A 20,788-nucleotide genomic window follows, 5' to 3' on the forward strand; every position below is an offset into this window, starting at 1 on the left:
GAGCACATCTACTGGATAGTTTGTAAACCATCGGGGAATACATAGAGACCTACACAGTGCTGTGTACCCGATTAGCATGGACGTCCATAGTTATGTATCAGAATGTAACAAAGTCCAACTAAACACTGCCAGAACTACTGATATTAGGTGTATAGGTGGCGGAATACAGGTAATGACAGATGACAACATGTATGAGTCATAAGCGGCATGTACCTCGACAAACTTGAATGAATACATATGTTCTGTGACTGTGAATGTGTCTGGTTAATAGAACCAATCATCTAAATGTGTCCCGCAGGGTGTTATGCATTGTTCCTGATACAGTATTCATTCACACCCATTGGTATGTGAGTTCTGCTTCTGACGGAAAGTGCATAAGTTGCTGACCACCTCAAGTAGATGACAGCATAATAGAAGAGGTTAAACACCCGTACACCTGCGAGGGACACACCCGTCTGGGCAGTTGTGTCTTGCAAAACGACAGTTATGGCACATGGCCTGTGAGTTCGGGAATGGAGGCTATATAGTGTGTGTAGTGGTGTCAGACATCAATTTGTTGTATCAGTAACAGCTACATGTAATAGGAAACAGTATTATCAGTTATAATGCTACATGAATAACCTTAATGTATGCAAACCGTGGAGGTCGTCCATGTACTACTGGCTGTGGGTCAGACCTCTCAACCAATTGGGGACAAATTTCAACAGAATCACAGACAAACACAAGGGCAATCAGGGACACATTTAAAATATTAGAGCTATTAACTGGAAACATTGACGGAATCAGAGCATATGAATTAATACACATTTTCTGAAGTAAAAGAAGTTTGTAACTCTTAATTATTGTCATTATTCATGAAGTGTAATTCACCACCTTTCCTCCAAATGTCACTAGTTTTAGGAGGGATTAAGAGGGACAGAGTTAAAATCTGAGTCAAAATCAGGGACGGCCCTGAAAATCAGGGACAGTTGAGAGGTATGCTGTGGGTATGTGTTGCCTCGACACATGTGATAGCTCTACATATAGGGTCTATAGGGCCGCCACCAGTCTGAACTGCCAAAGTGGAACCTGCTCTGTAGAACTGTCAGATGTACCAGGGCAGAACATACTTACAGCCATGCATAGTACAGAAATATACATATCCAAGCAAATTAAAGCGTAGTCTAGCAGCAGTATAGTTGCTTATGCTACTACATATGACATATCGACGTGTCAGGTATACAAGACCTGTAACAAGCAACCAGTACAGACACCTACAACATGAGAAGATCCCCTAATCAGGACAGTTGCAATGGCTAGAGTATTGTCCATACCACTCAACTGTCCCTGAATGTCAGGTACGTCCCTGAGTTTGACTGAAAGTCTAACTGTGTCCTTCTTAATCCCTCCTAAATGTAGTGGCTGTTGAAGGAAAGGTGGTGAATTACACTTACTGACTAATGACAATAAGTAAGAGTTATAAACAACTGTTACTTCAGAATATGTGTATTAAGTCATATGCTCTGATTCTGTCAATGTGTCAAGTTAATAGCACTACTTTTGCAAAAGTGTCCCTGTTTTTCATGACCTGTCCCTGATTCTGCAGAAATGTGTCCCCGATTGGTGGAGAGTTCTGGTATTGTCACATGTGATGTGTGATGAGGGACTGTCCCATGCAAAGTGGGAAAGGTGTCACTCCTACAGTGTCCTGCCGAGGTGCAATCTGAAAGGTGGTCAACGTGCAGTAGGTATGCAGTAGCATGACTCAGCAGACAGCTGCATTAACAAACTCAAGTCACATGTCAGCATTGCAGAGTATCGGTTCCCATGTATCAGGCAGATGGGAGCAGATCGTATGAGGAACACACATATAATATGATTATGTCACTGGACAGGCCATCGAGTCCGTACAGTCAAACGGCTGCCGTCGCAAAATGGTTACACATACTCGATACTGTAGTCATGTAGTCTGATGTAATATGCATCACAAGGGATCGCACACACCCAGCGTGAGTGACAAATGTAAGCGGAAATGTCGGAGAGTGAGCGGCTGTAAGCGTGTTTGTCTACCAGTATGCCAGTAGTGCCCTGTCAAAGAAATGTGGAGTCTAAACGTGTATAAGGTGCTGTGACCAGAGGTCAGCAGTGCTTAACACTGTGCAAACCCACGCACAACAGCTCCCACCTGCTGGACTGGGCCTTACCTGGTTTGTATCCAAAGGCGTTGGCCTGTCCGCAAACAAAGAACCGCCCTATACACATGATGGTAGAAGTACCCTGCGCACATAGCTCATGTGACTTAACAATAGACCATGGCATATGTACAGACAATAGACCACAAACACCATAAAACACAAACATCCAACAGTATAGCAATGTACTGGCAGATATGTCCGGACCACTGGTGTGTGCATGCCTGCCTGTCCTGTGTTTCAGTGTGTGAGCATGCCCAGTATGACTGTTACTCATGTTGTAGACTGACAATACCGTCATTTGTGTGAGCATGCAAAGTATGGTCAACTGTATTGCATGTGTCACATGTCCAGATAGTTAGTACTGTGTTGCTGAGCCCTCCGTTCTACATGGACAGGTGACATGCTGTGTCTACAGGGTAGCTAATGGTCATGTGGCATTGACAGTTTCTACATGTCTGTATAGCATGGGGGGACATGCAACCACAACCACAGTCCTACACAGCACCGTGGGTGGTGCACATGACTCTCACATGTGTAGGTGTGACGGGGGGCACAGCCAACAGTTGTACACATCTGCCGTTACTGTACTGGTCTGCCTGGTACTCCATGTCAGTGTGTGGACCTACCTAAATTGCTCGTTGGAGGGATACCAGGGTACGTCAGTTCCCAGCATTAATTACCAGCACAGTGGTGTTGGACCTCCTATTACACATCCTACGTCAAACAGCCTGGCCTGCTGTCATCTGTGTGTGTCATAGGGGGTTGGGGTCAGTCATTGGGCATATCCATAGGCCATCGTATATCATTTGTCTGTATTGGTCCACATCTGTCCAGCTGCATGGAATATGTGTAGGCTGTACGGACACACATGATGGTCAGCCCATAATCTGCAGTGGGTTAGGACACCCTGTGTACTACAGGCTACCATTGTTACCCCTGTATGTGCTACAGAGGTCATGGTGCCACTATGGATGTGTACTGTCTGCTGCCCTAACATTTGGCCACCACAGTCACTTGTATGCTCACATACATACCACAGCAATGGGTAAGTGCACATTCTAATACAGCTGCCACTTGTTAGGTCAATAGACATACCCTGGTTGTGTTACAGATTTGAGGATGGTGCTGGAGTGCTGCCTATGTTGGATGCACACAGTGCACCTTCCATACATGGCCGAGCACAGGTACTGTCATGTTTGGCATCCATTGTACTGTGTGCAGGTCAGAGAGGGGAAATCTGTGGGTACCTACTGTGTCAGTGCATATGCCTTGTGTTGCCTCTTTGCCAAGGGCAGGTCATACTGTGCATGGGCTTTCGCCGACTGTGCCCTACTCAGGTAGTTCCTTCACCAAGTCACACTGTGCCTGTACAGGCCTTGGCAGTGGTGTTGGGCTGTGTGGCCCTGCCCCATGCTGTTCCTGCTGCAACTGTTACTGCAGGATAACATTGTGTAGCATAGCAAATAACATAACAACCTGTATGCATGTAGCTTGTGAATACTGCAGAGCCCCAACAGAAGCGTCCGGATACCAGAACTGTGAACCGAGCATCCCAAACACATGCACATGTATATGTCTTGCCTGTGCATCCACCTCAGTATGGTGTGAGTGTTCAGTTGTGTGTGCATTGCTGATGGGTGTTATAAGCCACTACACCAGTGTTTACCTATCATCCCCCACTAGGAGACTGTAGGGGATGTCCACATAGACATTGGTGTGCTACAACTGTGTCAGATGCCATATATTGGACACATCACAGCTTCCAGGGCAGACAGCACACACATTCAATCTCATGCCCTGGCCATTGCATAGGGCCTAGCTGTTGGAGGGTATGCCCCTGCACTGACTGTAGGCCCTACCCTGCTCCCTGGGTGGTGCTACCTGTGCAGGCTATAGCACCCAGTACCCCAGGGTACTCATCCATGTGGTTGAACAGATGCATATTGCTGGTCCACTAATCACGTGTGCGGAGGACCTGTACGTGCTCACTAGCATGTGTTGACATGGCATCTGTGAACTGGTGCAATACTCTGGATGCAGATGCCTGTGAGATACCCATGATACCCCCAGTTGTGCTGTGTGAGGTACCTGTGGCTAGTACACCTAGGCCAACACATCCCATGGTATCCACTGTGATGCGTTTCCCTTGTCCTGTTTGATGTGTTAGGCACAGGTCAGCAAGCTGTTGTAGGAGGTCTCTGTCCACCCCATAGTGCTCCAACATCCCCAGCCCATGTAGACCCTGGTAAGTCACCCTCGGTCTATAAAGTCTTATGTCACCCCAGTAAGGGTTGTTCAGCAGCATACACATCCGCACTGCCCCAGCCTCCTGCACATGTTGGTATATGTTGCCTGCTGCAGCCCATGCCATTTGGTTGGACTGTGTTGTGAAATGTCCCTGCAGGTATACACTGGTGGTGTAGAGTGTGGACGAAACCTGTGTGTATGCTGCTTGCTCGCATTAATGTACTGTTCATGTGTGCGCTTGCCATGTCATCAGCTGATTGTGCTGATCAACACCTGTTTGTGTAGCCTGTACACCCTGACTACCCCACCACTGCTGTCATCCCTCCCAACATCACCAGGCAGGTATAGACACACCCCTAACTTAGGTGTGCTAAGGCAGGAGCACTCCTGAGGCACAGTTCTGCAATGTACGTACAGTATGCCTGTCCCCCCTCCCATACTGTCAACTATATGCGAGACCTGCACCTGGCTGACTACACACATACACTCCAGGGACCAGCAGCACACCCTGGTGATAAATGTGATACACCATAGTCAACCTCATCTGCATAGTATAGTCTTCTAATGAATAGTTATATGACCCATACCGAACCTCCAACATATTAACCACTGCTCAGTGTCGCTCAGATCCACACACAACTGACAACAGGTGCCTTACCATCACCATATTCGATGTCTCATGGTCTTCCCAGCAACAAAATAACCGGTGTCTACATGACTACAACCCGTGGCTCTGCACACCACAGACGATGTGCATTAACACCACGCCATGGCAGATATACATAGATCCCAGTTTATCACGTACAGATCATCCGGCACAAATAGTCAATAGCGCTGATGTCCCCAGACATAAGTTCACATCTATGTCCACCTCTACATCTACATATATCACATATATTATTTATAGACATATATACATGGACATATATATATGTATATATACATGCACACATATACATGTACACACATATGTAGATAGGGCATATATATCACAACAGCGAACCACATGACAGCAAAGCATTAGACAGGAATGGAAAGGAAACTACATGTGCCACCTGCATCATGTAGTGTTGTTAATATCAAGGCACGTGTGTTATGTTGCGTCACATGGGTCAGACCGTAGCAAGGGTAAGAGTAAGGCTGCTGACAGTTACTCACCAGACCTACTGGCGAATGTATGTGTTGACAACCCAGTGTCTTGGCAGAATATGCGGGCTGTGGGCACTAAATAGGTCAGCAACAAAACAAACTGAACACATCCTGCAGCTAGCCACCCACAGATACCAACACATACAGTATAACTGCCAAACACACACCTGCCATGCCCTGGAATCAAGCATCTACCTGTCTAGTCTACCACACTACAGCATTATGCAGTAACAGAATGTGCTACCGAGTTCTGGCATCACCGCACTCCTACAGGCATACTTCTAGGTGGATGACATCATCCGCAAAGGCAAAGATGCCGATAGGGAATGTATGTGCTGTGAGCCATCTAAAAGCATTACTCTGTCCCCAGGCAGCTGGAAACACACACACACAAACAGAGACACACACTTGGCAGGGCTGGGAGTCAAACATACACCTAACTACTTTATCACACTACAGCATTATGCAGTTACAGAACGCGCTACTGAGATTACTGAATACAGCACTCCCAGAGGCATACTTCTAGGTGGATGACATCATCCGCAAAGGCAAAGACGCCGATAGGGAATGTATGTGGTGTGAGCCATCTAAAAGCATTACTCGGTCCCCAGGAAACACACACACACACACACAGAAGCACACACTTGGCAGGGCTGGGAGTCAAACATACACCTAACTACCTTATCACACTACAGCATTACGCAGTTACAGAATGCGCTACCGAGATTACTGAACACAGCACTCCCAGAGGCATACTTCTAGGTGGATGACATCATCCGCAAAGGCAAGGACGTCGATAGGGAATGTATAGAGAGTGAGCAGTCTGAAAGCATATTACTGTCCCAAGGTAGGCTTAGACAAACACACGGCAGTGATGTGATCAGGGCAACTGCCTATCTACGGAGCACTACAATAACACTACATAGATATGGGACGTGCACAGACAGTACACCCTTCAAGACAGTCAACCAGTGTGTTCAATGTAGGCATCCATCGTGACATGGTAAATGGACATCTGTTGCCTGGATGACCACCATCGCTATACAGGATGTCAATGGCCATGCCAATACACAGAGGCACATCACTGACACAAGGTGTCACTGGGCATGCCCACACACTTAGTATCACACATCCGTTTGGGTACTGTGTGTCCATCTACACAATGGCGTACTGGGCATGCTCACACATGCAAAGGGCCATCTTGCATGCACACGGATTCTAAACACAGAAGGGTGCAGTTTGCAATGTACTGTGTGTCCATCTACACAATGGTGTACTGGGCATGCTCACACACTTAGCAGTTGCAAAGTGCCGTCTTGCATGCACACGGATTCTAAACATGGAAGGGCGCAGTTTGGAATGTACTGTGTGTCCATCTACACAACGGCGTACTGGGCATGCTCACACACTTAGCAGTTGCAAAGTGCCATCTTGCATGCAAACGGATTCAAACACAGAAGGGCGCAGTTTGGAATGTACTGTGTGTCCATCTACACAACGGCGTACTGGGCATGCTCACACACTTAGCAGTTGCAAAGGGCTGTCTTGCATGCACACGGATTTTAAACACGGAAGGGCACAGTGTGGAATGTACTGTGTGTCCATGTACACAACGGCATACTGGGCATGCTCACACACTTAGCAGTTGCAAAGGGCTGTCTTGCATGCACACGGATTCTAAACATGGAAGGGCACAGTATGGAGTTACTGTCCCCATGTACATGAAGGCCACTCACATGTACTGACCAGTACACACTCAGGAGCCATTACAGATGTCTTAGTTGCAGATCACAGAGGTACACACTGCAGTCTACTATGTAGCCCTCAGACATCACCATGTCATTGGACCAGCAATACCCAGCCATACATTACCACAACACCATGTGACTCATGAGGAGTGGACTGTACATAGGTCTACAGCAACTGTGCAGACTACACATGTACTGACAGGGTTCCATCATGTGTTATGCATTGCAATGATACCACTGTACATAACCAGGTCGGCTCTACACATACCAAGGGCCCTGGGTCTTACACAACTGTGACAGATGACTGTCGCTGTACACCAAAGAACACACATGTTTGGATATGACATATATGTAATCGCAGTGGATATGTGCATGGACCACACACACAACACATATATACATAGCATAGCTTTTGCTGTCCTCCATGCAGACAAGTGGCTACAGCAATCACACACACGCAAATGGAAGGTGGGTCCATGGCTGTTGAATGCTAACAGTACATGAGGTAGCAATGTTGACCAAGGACACATTCCCTCTGTACTAGTTACCCATGACACCTATCATATCATACAACAGTCCATGTGTTATGTATGTCATCACACATGTCCACCAATTGCAATGCATACAAACATGGCTACATGACAGGCATGTAGGACCAACACACATGTACAATTTGTAGCGTGCATGCAGCTACCATGCATGTGCAGTAGCTGATGTATGTAACTCATCTGTGCCTAACTACAACATGCAGTTGCAATGCAGCCCCATCATTGACACCTGTATATGGTGACATACTGACAGTACGGTAGGATGTACATCAGGTATGGATGGATGTGTGTACATAAAGTGGTGATCCACCTGTGCAGATGGATGTTTGCCGGGGATGGCTCATAGGTGTGTCACACTCCATCCTACCATTACATGTGCAAACAGTACACTATGTTACTGTTACTTGACGGTGAAGACATAAAACCTACACAGCGGTCAGGTGTTACTGACTGTAAGTCACTTGACACCTGTAACACTTACATCCTTCCATGTGCATATAGCAGCACAATTGCCAGAGGTAGCATTGGTACACATAATGCGGCCAATACTGCTGCATGTCTGTCAGACGTATCATCATATAGCAAGTGTATCATTCACAGTACTGCCATGTGTGTTTGCTTGTGTGACCATATATGCCACATATGGTGGGGAATACATCCCAATTGTTACACACCCCTGTACACTGTTGTAGAGATCTGTACATACTACAGTGTGGAAAGCATGACGTAGGCAGAGGTGGTGTGTGTATCACACACATATCAGCTATCCATATGTGAATGACATTTGTGGTCTCCACAGTGTGTGTGTGTGTGTGTGTGTGTGTGTGTGTGTGTGTGTGTGTGTGTGTGTGTGTGTGTGTGTGTGTGTGTGTGTGTGTGTGTGTGTGTATGTATGGCTGTCTGGTGCATGGAGTGAGGGTGTATGCTACCACACAGAACACTGAAGATCCCTAAACCCTCATTGTGATGCAGTCTACTACCCTGTTGATGCCATCGGTCTCAGCCGTACAGGCTACCTGTACATGTTCTTTCTCTGTGTCACGTTGTGTGGGTGCACAGTACTGTGAGGGTGATTACCTCATAGGCAGGGGTCCTCACCTCAACACTATGGGGTGTGCATTATAGTGTTGTTGAGCCCATGAGTGTGGGCATATTCCTGTAATGTGACAGGGTATTACTGTTACACAGTGAGGCCTCATGCTATCATGTGGCCTCTAACGTTATCATCGGCCGGACCGCTGTATACAACCCCTGCACCATGTCAACATACCTGTCATGTGACCTGATATGGATGTCACGTCTCTAGCCACTGTAGCCTATTAAACTGCCCACATGCTTCTGGATCAGTATATGTGTGGACATCTGTGGTATGTTAGCCTTTCCAACAGTCAGGTTGAGGCTACGTATAGCATGCTGATATTGCCATACATGCCTGTGAGTACTCCACAGTTACACATGGGAGACTGCAAACACTGCTACCTGTAGGCACATGCAAGTAGACCATAAGGAGGGAACCAGGGCATCATTACCAACATGCTGTTACTGTTGTTACCGAGACACATACTGTGAACATATAACAATGCATGTTAAACCTGTACTACATGGTATGTCTGGTGTGTCTCAACAGTACACAACTAATGTAATATACACTTCTCTCACTATTCTTACACAACTAATGTAATATACACTTCCCTCACTATTCTGTTCACCGTGTGCATCAGACCATTTGAGCATGTCCCTGCACCAATGGTGTGGATGACAGGGATGCGGCACAGGCTTCATCATATGCACATGGTGATAATGTTTGCCAGGGGCATAGACTGCACCAATGGATGACATCATGTGTGTGGGTAAGGGCCGGTAATATAATTGGACATGTCTGTTCAGTATGCATGTGGGTGTTGTGGTGCCCTACAGATGTGTTTGCTGTGTGCGTGTATGTGTGCACACAGTTCTGCCTTTTGTAAGGCCTATACAGGGGTATTATTGACAGCTCCAGATTGTACAGACCAGGTTGTACAGCTCACTGTGTCCGGCCACGACCACGTGACCTGTGCCTGCCAGGGGTTGCACGGGCACTACCAGGTGGGGGTACAGATTGGCTACTGTCTGATGACAAATGTCCACTGGAACACTGTCCCTGCTGGGAACATCCAGGGCCATGTCAACGTGGCCTGCTGTGTCCTGGTGTGGACAGCGCAGCACCAGCTGCACTGCTACTGCTACCGGCACTATGGGAGCAGGCATGTGAGGTGGCATGCTCACATTGACCTGCAATAGGTGGTGTAGCTGGCCTATGTCCACATGGCCTATGCTTCACTCCTACCAGACGTTCCAGCATAGACAGCTCACGCTCATGGATTGCCATGCCACGGTCAAGGATTCCGACCATGTCACCCAATCACCTGTCCAGAACATCAGCAATCTGCTGTTGAGCATTTGCCAATGCCTGGATGTTGTCATTTAGGGTATGGATAGCAGCTGTCTGCAGCCTCTGCCCTTCTCTGTTCTGCCATTCAGCACGTGCCTGTGCCACCATTACAGTCTAGAACATGCGTCTGGTGATACCAGCTGCTGCACTCTGTCCTGCAGGTGCATGTCTGCCAGAGGTCCTCCTACGAGCAGCACCGGCCACATGCCTGTGTGGCACATCTGCAGTCATTACACTGATACCATGGTGTGGAGCCACACCTTCTCTAGCCACCACACATTCCTGTTCCACACTAACAGACGCTGACTGTCCTTCCTCTATGGCCACTGGTGATGTGGTATGTGTTGGCAGCAGAACTGTATGCGGGGAAGAGGGGGACATAGCTGGGATGGCAACCATTGGCACAGATTCAGCCCCTGACAACCCTGCCTGTACCTCATGCATATGTTCATCACTGCTATTATCTGTGGGGACACTAACATCAGATGGACCGCAGGAGGGTAACGCACCTACATCACCTGTGAATGCAAAGAAAGACTCTAAATTACAATAGACACACAGACAAACACACAGACACACACAGACACACACAGACACACCATGCATGTGATTTGACAGACAGCATGCAGCATGCATGTGATACAGCAGATGGCATGCAGCTCAGACATTAATAGTGTTAGTTAGCATACCTCCCTGGGGTGCACACTACAGCAAGCAGGTGTCATATCAGTAGCCATGCAGTTCACACAATCATGGTAGTATGCATGCATCCCCGTGATACACCATGTGGACCAGAACAGGTTAACAGTACACATGGCTGACGTGACCTTGACATGTAATCTGCTAACGTGTGCATTAACATGCATACATGTCTGACACAATGGTGTCCTGACACATGTACAGCGTCGTAATGGGCATCACATTGTAGTGTTGTCTGTATGCCCTACAGATAGAATGCATGTTTAGCAAATGTGCATGAGCATGGAAGGGTAGTGTGAGCCGTCTACATTGCTATACAGTGTGAAGTACAGACACTGTGCCATTGCATGGCATCATGAGGCATCTATATTGCTATACAGTGCATAATATGCACACATTGCATAGCCATAACTGCATGCATACCCATGACATAACTGTGGATTGTGACCCACGATGCTGAGGTGTATACACACCAAACCATGCTGTGTCATGCGACAGGTCACTGGAGGACCTACAGATGACACCCCTGCACAACTACTACAGAGTCTTAACTGCCTGGCAACCATGTCCACACATAGTAGACTTGTCAATTCACCATGTCCCACATGACATTGATGTACCACACACACGAGGTGCACAGCTAACGGTGATGTCCTACAGCAGCAAGGGAAATGTACAGTATCTGTGGCCTGATGTGGTGTCAATGTCTGTGGAAGCTGTACAGGTGACTACTGTCATGATATGAGACAGTTGTAATGTTCAATACATCTTATATGGTAGACTTAAGTGACACCTCCACTAGCTGTGCACAGGCTTTTAGGATGTCCAGTGTACCACATCAACTGTATAATCAGTCAACTAAGGCTATAATTGGACCATGTGTGGACAATGTGCAACAGGGTGTATACACATCACATCTACTGTGTGGCTATGTGTCTCTGGCCATATCCCATGGCCATGTGTGAACATGTGTTGGCCAAATGTTTGTGATGGCCATCTATCTCACTTGTCTGTGTTGTCCCATATGACATACAGCCATAGATGTCAGATATGTCACCATCCACAGGGCTATGCAGACAACAGGTTGTATGTTTGGTATGTGAGGTATGTGTTATGGGATAGTGTGACAATATTGCAGCCAGACATGTCAGATGGCACATCACAATGTGTGCACCCATTGCAGGGGCATATAACACAATGGTGACTCCTGTGGGCTGCCCATATCACAGCTCACTGTGTGGTACTGTTTGCGTACCACACGTGTTGTTCCAATGTATAGTACATATGCCAACATTGTACAGCACCTCCACCATTGTATGCACAGCTGTCCACACATGTAGCAATGACAAATACTGTGGTTTCATGTCGGTGTATCATTTTTTTTGTATATATTGCACATGGATAGCCAGTGTGAATAATGTGTGATGCGACCTGTATAGAGTGAATGGACCGAACATCAAGTGTACAAGTGTTAACTGGCCACATGGTGAATAGATCTATGCTTTAACATGCCTGACACTGATGACAGTGTCACCTGCAATGGACTGATGTCTGTGTGGCACACCAGAGGTACCTGTATAGGGGTGACACAGCAGTTTGAACATTACCCATGAATGTATGACAGTCACAGGGTGCACTGTGCATGTTAACACATTCGCCTGTACAATAGCATATAGTATGCACATGTGTGCATACACAGGGTAGCATACTGTAGTATGCAGCATGTGTGTTAACATACCTTGCATATGATGTTACATTACATAATGTACAGTGACACATGCAACTAAATGGGATATAATAGTCATATGTGCAGTACTGACTTACCAGGCAACTCCAGGCTCATTGGTTGGGAGACACCTCAACGATGGCAGCTAGTGGTTGTGTATGCTGTTCTGAGGGTGTCCCCAGACTGGCCAGTAGCTCCTCAGTGTGTGTGAGTGGGGGCTGGGTTGGTGGCCCACCACCTGTTCCATCTTGTTCCCTGGAGATTGCAGTGGCACGCTGTTTTGCATGTCATATCAAGTCTGTGCAGTGTCTGTGCACCTGCTGGTAGGTGCGGTTATGGCCACCCACATCATTCAACCTCCTGCGAACATCCTGCCACAGGTCGTCACACTGCTGGGCATGCTGTGGCACATGGCTGAATAACACCTCGTAGTTCTTATGGAGGTACGGGATGAGGACATCATCCTCCTGGCGGCTGTATGCTGGCCGGCATGAACGAGGCATTATCTGTAAGACATAATGATGGTGACAGGTCACAGTATCAGAGATGTACAGAAATATTGCTGCACATACATTTCTAGTAAATCTAGTACATCTGCACAGTTATCTTTGCAAATCATCATGACACTGACATGACTGACATGTTTGTGTCACACACATGCAACACCCGTTATGCATTGGATATCATCACCATATATGTGTGTCACCTCATTACATTGTTCATACTCCATGTGGATGCTGTCTTGATGTGGGCATGTCTGTTTGCCTGCACTGGTGTTATTACCTATCGGCACATGCCTGGATGTGTCCACGGTAATGCTGTTGACCTTGATGCTGTGTATATGTCACATATCAACACATACACTACCTTAATGGACTTGAGCAGTGACAATGCACACATACGCATGGAAACCTTTACATGCATGTGTTTTGCCATATACATCTACACGGCACTGTACAGCTGTTCAACATCCTGCCAAGGATTGCCTGTGTTGCACATGTGACAGACATGGGACAATGGCTGGTCAGACGTCATTCGCAGGGATGGTTATCAACTATAGCATGTACGGGCAAGGTTTCCTAGCTGTATCCAACAGCCATTTTGCCACCGCAAGGTGCATCAGTGCCACATTACTGATCCAGACAGTTGATAATACATCTACCATGCAGTCATCACACCATGTATGACAGAGATGACATGTGCAGCTTTGATGGACAGGGTTGCATGGTATGGTGGGAGTATGTCACATGTATGGCACAGGGATCTGTCCAGTATGTGGCGATCCTAGTAGTAGGATGGTGGCTGTCCATGACGTATGTCTTTCAGATCAGGATATGGACATGTAGCATGTCCAACATCATAGTGTAGCACATGTCTTTATGCAAGGTAGCCAGCATGCTGCATAGTGAAGGTGAGGATTGTGAAGGCTGGTATCGCCCATCCACGCATGGCCAATACCCCTTAAAGGTGATATGTGATCCAATATTGGTCACCCGAGTGCTGAGTATGCCTGTCCAGTGATCTCCATGCTCATGGATGGCACCCTGTCATGACATGGGTACCTCGTATGACTACCTAAGGGGCCTGGAGATGTCACCAACTCAGGGAGGTGAACTGCACAGCACCATCCCTTACACAGTGTCAATAATGTTGACCGCAGCCTAGGTGGTAGTTAATGGGTACAGGGATATTCACCTAGCGGTGTCAATGCTGATATCATCTGTCAGAATGTGCACATATGTCACACACCTCACCCACAAAGCCCATTCTGTATGTTGTTCACAACACTGAGACAGCTATTGCTCATAGGTCATGGCCATTCACATCCTTACATACACAGATGCCTCACATTTGTCTGTGTGGTATGGGCTACAATGACGGTGGAGTACAACACATTAACCCTGTTTTACTGTAGCTGGCACTGGTGTGATATGCACATGTCACTCTGGCACCTTTTGTAGTGTTGATTCTGTCAACAGGCCACTGGTAGAACACTCCTGTGACATACGAAGGTATATGTAGTCAAACATCCGTACTGTCATCTACATCTGTACTGCTAACATTTACATTGATAATGGTTCATGGACTTGCAGACCATACACAGCAGGGTAATAGTGCGGTGCCACCAATTATGACTGTCGTCACCACTTGTGGGTTGATATTATCCAGCAACCTATCTGTATTGTATTTTCATACTCAACACTTGTTCAGAACTTGTGAGCACTTCATGAGCTACTGATTAATATAGCACCCATTCCACACCATTTCTCACAAGTACACTGTCTGTCCTTACATTTCCAGCTTGCTTACAGTACAATAGCTGTTGTACACACGTAACTCACATATCTTATGAGACATGGTTGTATATACAGGCATGTCCAACTGTCACGTACCAGTGCTATTGCCTGTCTATATGATTAATATGGCATACATGTGGCAATAGAGCAATTGCTTCATGTATACAGTCAATGCTCAACTCCCAACATACGACACTGCAGCCTGTGGGAGATGCACATATGCAGCCATGCTGGGGGTAATGCTGTCACCAACCCTGACTGAACATGACAATCATGTGGGGATGTGTAACATTTGCAAGACACCCCACTCATCACATAGTCTCACAAGATCTCCACCACCACAGGCCACACATATGAGTACAACTTGTGCAGTACCTCTCCATACTCTGTATAGGCACCAAAGGCAGCCCCCATCACCAAACACAACAACAATAACGTATAGCCCACAGACTCATGTGTGCCCATCACATACAGCCAATAGGGTGTTATAACATACACAACACACCTGTCATAGGTGACTCTGTAGGCGGTCACACTGATGTCCCACTCAGCAGGCTACACAAGGCGATAGTCACTTACATCTTGCTGTTGGGTAACTGGTTCTGCAACATAACCTATGCACCCATGCCACACCTCACCAGGTACAATTTGACTGTCATTCTCCATGTTAGTGTGACTGCCCTGAGATGCAACTTCACAGACTACGCGTGCAGGGACATGCAATAGCTCACCGGTCTTGTAGCCCTGAAGGTATGGGCCAAGCCCTAGGAAGCATTATGCATTCATCCGGACCTGATACCACTGTACAATGACTGACTGTGTCACTTCAACAGTTGCCTATGCTTCTGCTGTCATTCCACAGGCATCTGGTATCTGTCCGCTTTGACTGACATGGTCAACAAAACACGATGCTTTGGTACAGATGACCTGCACCAGTCAGCCCTGGGAGTACAGATAACATGTAAGGCTCTTGCTGCTTCTATACTGCCTGTCTTGCACAGTTTCCAATAACATTCACCACCAGAACGGGAACAGGCAAGCAAAACATGGGGTCATGTGACGCAATGCTTGACATCTTCATCTCTGACGCACGCAGGCAAGGCACTCCTTATAATGGACCACTTCAATATCTCCGCAGTGACTGGGACCTGCCTCTAGGCTCTGCAGAGCACACCTGCAATGACAGGTTATACACAGACCACACCTTTCAGTCATGTAACCTGGACCAGCACACCCACGGCTGAGGTGTTCCCATATTCCACTATGTTGTACACACATCCTGGCTAGTTACTTAGCACAATGCATCAGAGGTGCTCCACGTGCAACTACTGTGGCCAGAACTGCTATACACATTCTAACATGCTACGGATTCAACAACATACCCCACAGTTACCAGACCTCATTTCTTGGTGTACTGGACAGTAGGGTTCAAACAGGTACTACTGATGTGAGACTGACCCTACCCCACACTTAACTGGGATAGCCACTCATGTACCAACACATTAGGCCAATGCTGTCCGGGATTTATAACCTCCACTCGGCTGGATCAACCAATACACACCACCTCCAAGACCAACAATATCCTTGACATGGACACTACCAACATGTGACTGGTGTTCCACACCTGGGGTTATCCCCTCGTTGGTGAATTCCGAACATATGTTAATCACCCTTGTTATCCACATCCCGGCACCACACCCTTCACAGCATACACAGTACAAGAGTACTACAACGCCTACTACAGATGTCTTATGACAGCAGTATTTAACGTCATGACACCTGTGCAGATGGACAATGCACATACAAATGCTGAAACATACCCCAGTGCACTTCATTAGCACTTACACGACTGTATGGATCATGCTATTCCACACAGAGCCATGATGGTACCCACCAGATAATGGACGCCACTCTGGGGGTCCAGTTCCATGGACATAATTTACAACAACAGGTGGAGGCTGTTGCAAAGTGGAGTACAATCCCATGGGTGGGGTAGCTCACTAGTCAGCCTCAGTAGGGCTACAGGATCCCTCATCACATACTCCGAACCTAGCTATGTAAACATTATTGCGACACATTCCAGGGTGTACCACAAGGCATTATGGAGGTATATCTGTAGTCAATGGCAATACCCACATCTGCTCTGACATACAACAGTTACTCAGGAACATTACAGAACCAAGTGATGTTGGCAACATGCTGGCGGATGGGTTCAATGCTAGCATTACACCGTCTCACTCCCTACAGGGCCACAATCCATGCAGGAGCATTGCGCTGTTTCTGCGGTTACAACTACACAGTACTAACCTGCACTCTATACGGCCTAGAACACTGACCCCATGTGACCGTCCAACATCCCAGGCTGTGATTTACATAAACCTCTGAACATGTCTCCCCACTTGGCCACCATATTCAGTAATAGCCTTTTATCAGACATTGTGGCCCCTGAATGACACACAGCAACAGTTATCACACTCCACACAGGTGGCGCCACAATGCACAAGAGGGACTATTGGCCTATACACCTGACTGGACTGTTCTGCAAGGTTATGGGGCACATCATCTTGGAAATCATTCACAGAGACATTGGTGGGCTCTGGTCCTTTGATGCCACCCAGGCTGGACTTGTTAGAGCCAGAGCATGGCTCCTACACCTGGTGGACTCCTTTGATACAGTTACCAGGGTAGTTGATGATGGTAAGGGTTTCCACACAGCCTACATTGTCCTCTCATTGGCTTTCAGCACCATTCTCCATTCTGGTATTGACAACATACACATCCACCTGCACATCGACCCCTATGTCTCAGGATGTTATGCAAAGTGGCTCACGGACAGGACACACACAATGAGGGTAGCATACCATAGTATCTACTGTATTTCAGTTACACTTGGCATACCACAGTCCTCAGTCATAGGGCCCCTCATGTTCGGTATATGCTTCCCTGAGGTACAGGCTAGCACAGAGGGACTTTCCCTGCCTAGCTTTCCAGACAACTGCATACAAAGTGCCATGATTGATCCACCAGCTGATACTGACTCCCTCCATAAGGGTGTCACTGTGACGGATACCTGATATCAATATCATGGCCTCAAGCTGCATGATACAAGGTGCATGAACATCCCCTTTGCATTACACCATTCACCCACTGACTATCACATAGGTGGTAGTCCCATACATACATGTCACATTGCACATGATCATAGTACACACGTATGTTGCACCCACTTCTTTGATAACCATATTGCCACTGTAGCGTGGATATCCTTCTACGTGGCCACACTTATCTGTACTGGGTTTGTAGGTGGAACATAGGCATCCATTGTACCTCTGAACTCCAGACGTATACACATGTTCAAGGGTACAACACCCCATTTAGGGTGCACCTTACAGAACAGCTACAGATTTACATACCACAACATTAACACGCCATGATGTTTATTGAGCTCCGACGGTTGACGTATGTGGCAGAACTACAGACACCACTTCTGTACACATTTGCATACTACATACTCAGGGGTGACCTCTGCTGAACAGACAGGGCCCATATCCACAACAATATTCATGGATATACTCCACATAAGCGACATAAGCAAAAGCCACTGTGAGCAACATGCTCATGGATATGTGCACACATGCAACGATGAGTGGGATGTGCTTGAGGGTTACATTCCCAAACCAGCCACTCACCATGCTTTGGAACATGATTCCTACGTACATCACGCAGGGACACTCAGTAGCACTGTTCATGTCATACCTCACTTGGTGGATGGGAGACACACATATATGCCAGGGATCACTGCAGTGGCTGTACTGTGCAGAGATGCAGGTAACACATGGCTCTGCTGTTCACAGACAGGACACTACCCTAGAGATGTGCCGCTGGTGTGAACACTGTAGTTGGGCTTACACATAGACTTGCCAGACTGCATAGTACCCCACTATGAACCTGTGAAGCTATTACATGCCCTTTGTGTATGGTTAATTGAGTAGCTCTTCTATTTAGATTAGCTATCATGCTATTACAGTGTCCCGTGACTACAAGCCATATGTATCCTGTTATTGTATATTGTACATGCCAATAGATGATACCTTTGGTATGCATGATATGCCTGTTATGCTGTGTAGAATATCTGACATATCTACCTACAATATTGTACATTACACATATTTTACATAGTATCCCATAATGCAAAGCATACTTGCACAGCAGGACCACCTTAGACATGTCATTGTCGTTATATGCCCATACACATGCCTACTGTGACAGTATATCAACATATAATATCCCCTGCTATGGCACGTACTTGTTGGACATACCCTACCACTGACGGCGGGTGGTATGGAATTGTTCTGTTTAAAGCCCTCATGTAGCATCCCTTGTGGTGTCTGTGATGTTTACTTTGTGGCCCACTGCAGGACACACAATTTCTACAAGCGTTACTATGCTCAGCAAGACATCACTGCATAATACCTTTTCCCACTTATGCATTGCGGACACTTTTAATTAATACAAAACAGGCTATACATACACTAACATAATTAATACAAAACAGGCTATACATACACATACATACCGAGTGTTCTACATACCTTGTTGTCGTTCCGGACTTTCGTAACTATCTCTCTTACACTGTTTAAACAGTTCTATGGTATGAGCATATGGTTTGAATATCTGGCAAGTCATCCTTATATACGTCGATACCTGTAACATGTGGTTTCCTGCTGCCAATTGGTGTTCCTGAGTGACTTATTACTTGCATATCAGCTGTGCAGCTACTACATTTGCCAATTATGCGGCAACAGTGGGGTATAATTGAATTCTCCACTTGGGCATTGCCCACTTGCCCTACCTTCAGGGAGACGGCCTGTATTGTGTTTTGTTGTGTGTAATTGCAACTGCTATGTGTAGAGACACTGATAGTTTGGATTCATGTCCCCCGTGGATTGTGTGTGACGGCTAGAGTATATGGTTCTACATGTGAGTGTACCTGTCATCCCAACCATCTGATAAGGGACTATTGCAAACAAAACCTGTAACATCACCGTTTGTTCCATTATACAATGGCTATGATTTCACATGGCACCTTTAAATGTGTCTCTCACAAGGTATGTTAATGCTTCTGCAGATGTAATTGACTGACTGGATGTTTGGGCTGTAATTACAATCTGTATTGCTATAGTTTTGTGTGTGGGGGATGTAGGTGGGTGTACATAGCATATACAGGTTTGTGGGGCTTGCATTTCTACATATTCCATATATGTGTGTGGGCTCCTTCCCTAATTAAGACCTATCAGTTAGTAGACTTTTGTTATGGGCATATACATTGGGCCGTTGTTAATTGGTTTCTATATAGTATGCAGGTGAGGTTGATACTTCCATACCTCTGGAATTACAGCGATATGTAAAGGAATGTTACTAAATGACAGCTGTCCCGTGTATTTCTGTCCCAGATATTTGCAGTCATTGCAGTTGTGTTGGTAACTGAACCTCTTTGGCATGGGTTGCCACCTTTTCAAATGGCCATTGTGGGACACTTGTGGGACACACATCGGTGTTTACAGGCTGACACATACCCATGGTCAGTACACAGGATAGCACATACTTTTATCCTCAATACATACTTATTGTTGTAGGACTTTGGCTACTTATCATATTGCATGTAACATTTACGTTTCTTACATACAGGCATAACTATTTAATGCAACTATTACATAATAAATGGGACATAATAATGTCCTACAATCTCGGACATTTGCCCTTTGTAAT

This window comes from Protopterus annectens, chromosome 1.part2 (genome assembly GCF_019279795.1).
Source record: "Protopterus annectens isolate FY-2018-M chromosome 1.part2, PAN1.0, whole genome shotgun sequence".
In the NCBI taxonomy this organism is placed as follows: Eukaryota; Metazoa; Chordata; order Ceratodontiformes; family Protopteridae; genus Protopterus; species Protopterus annectens.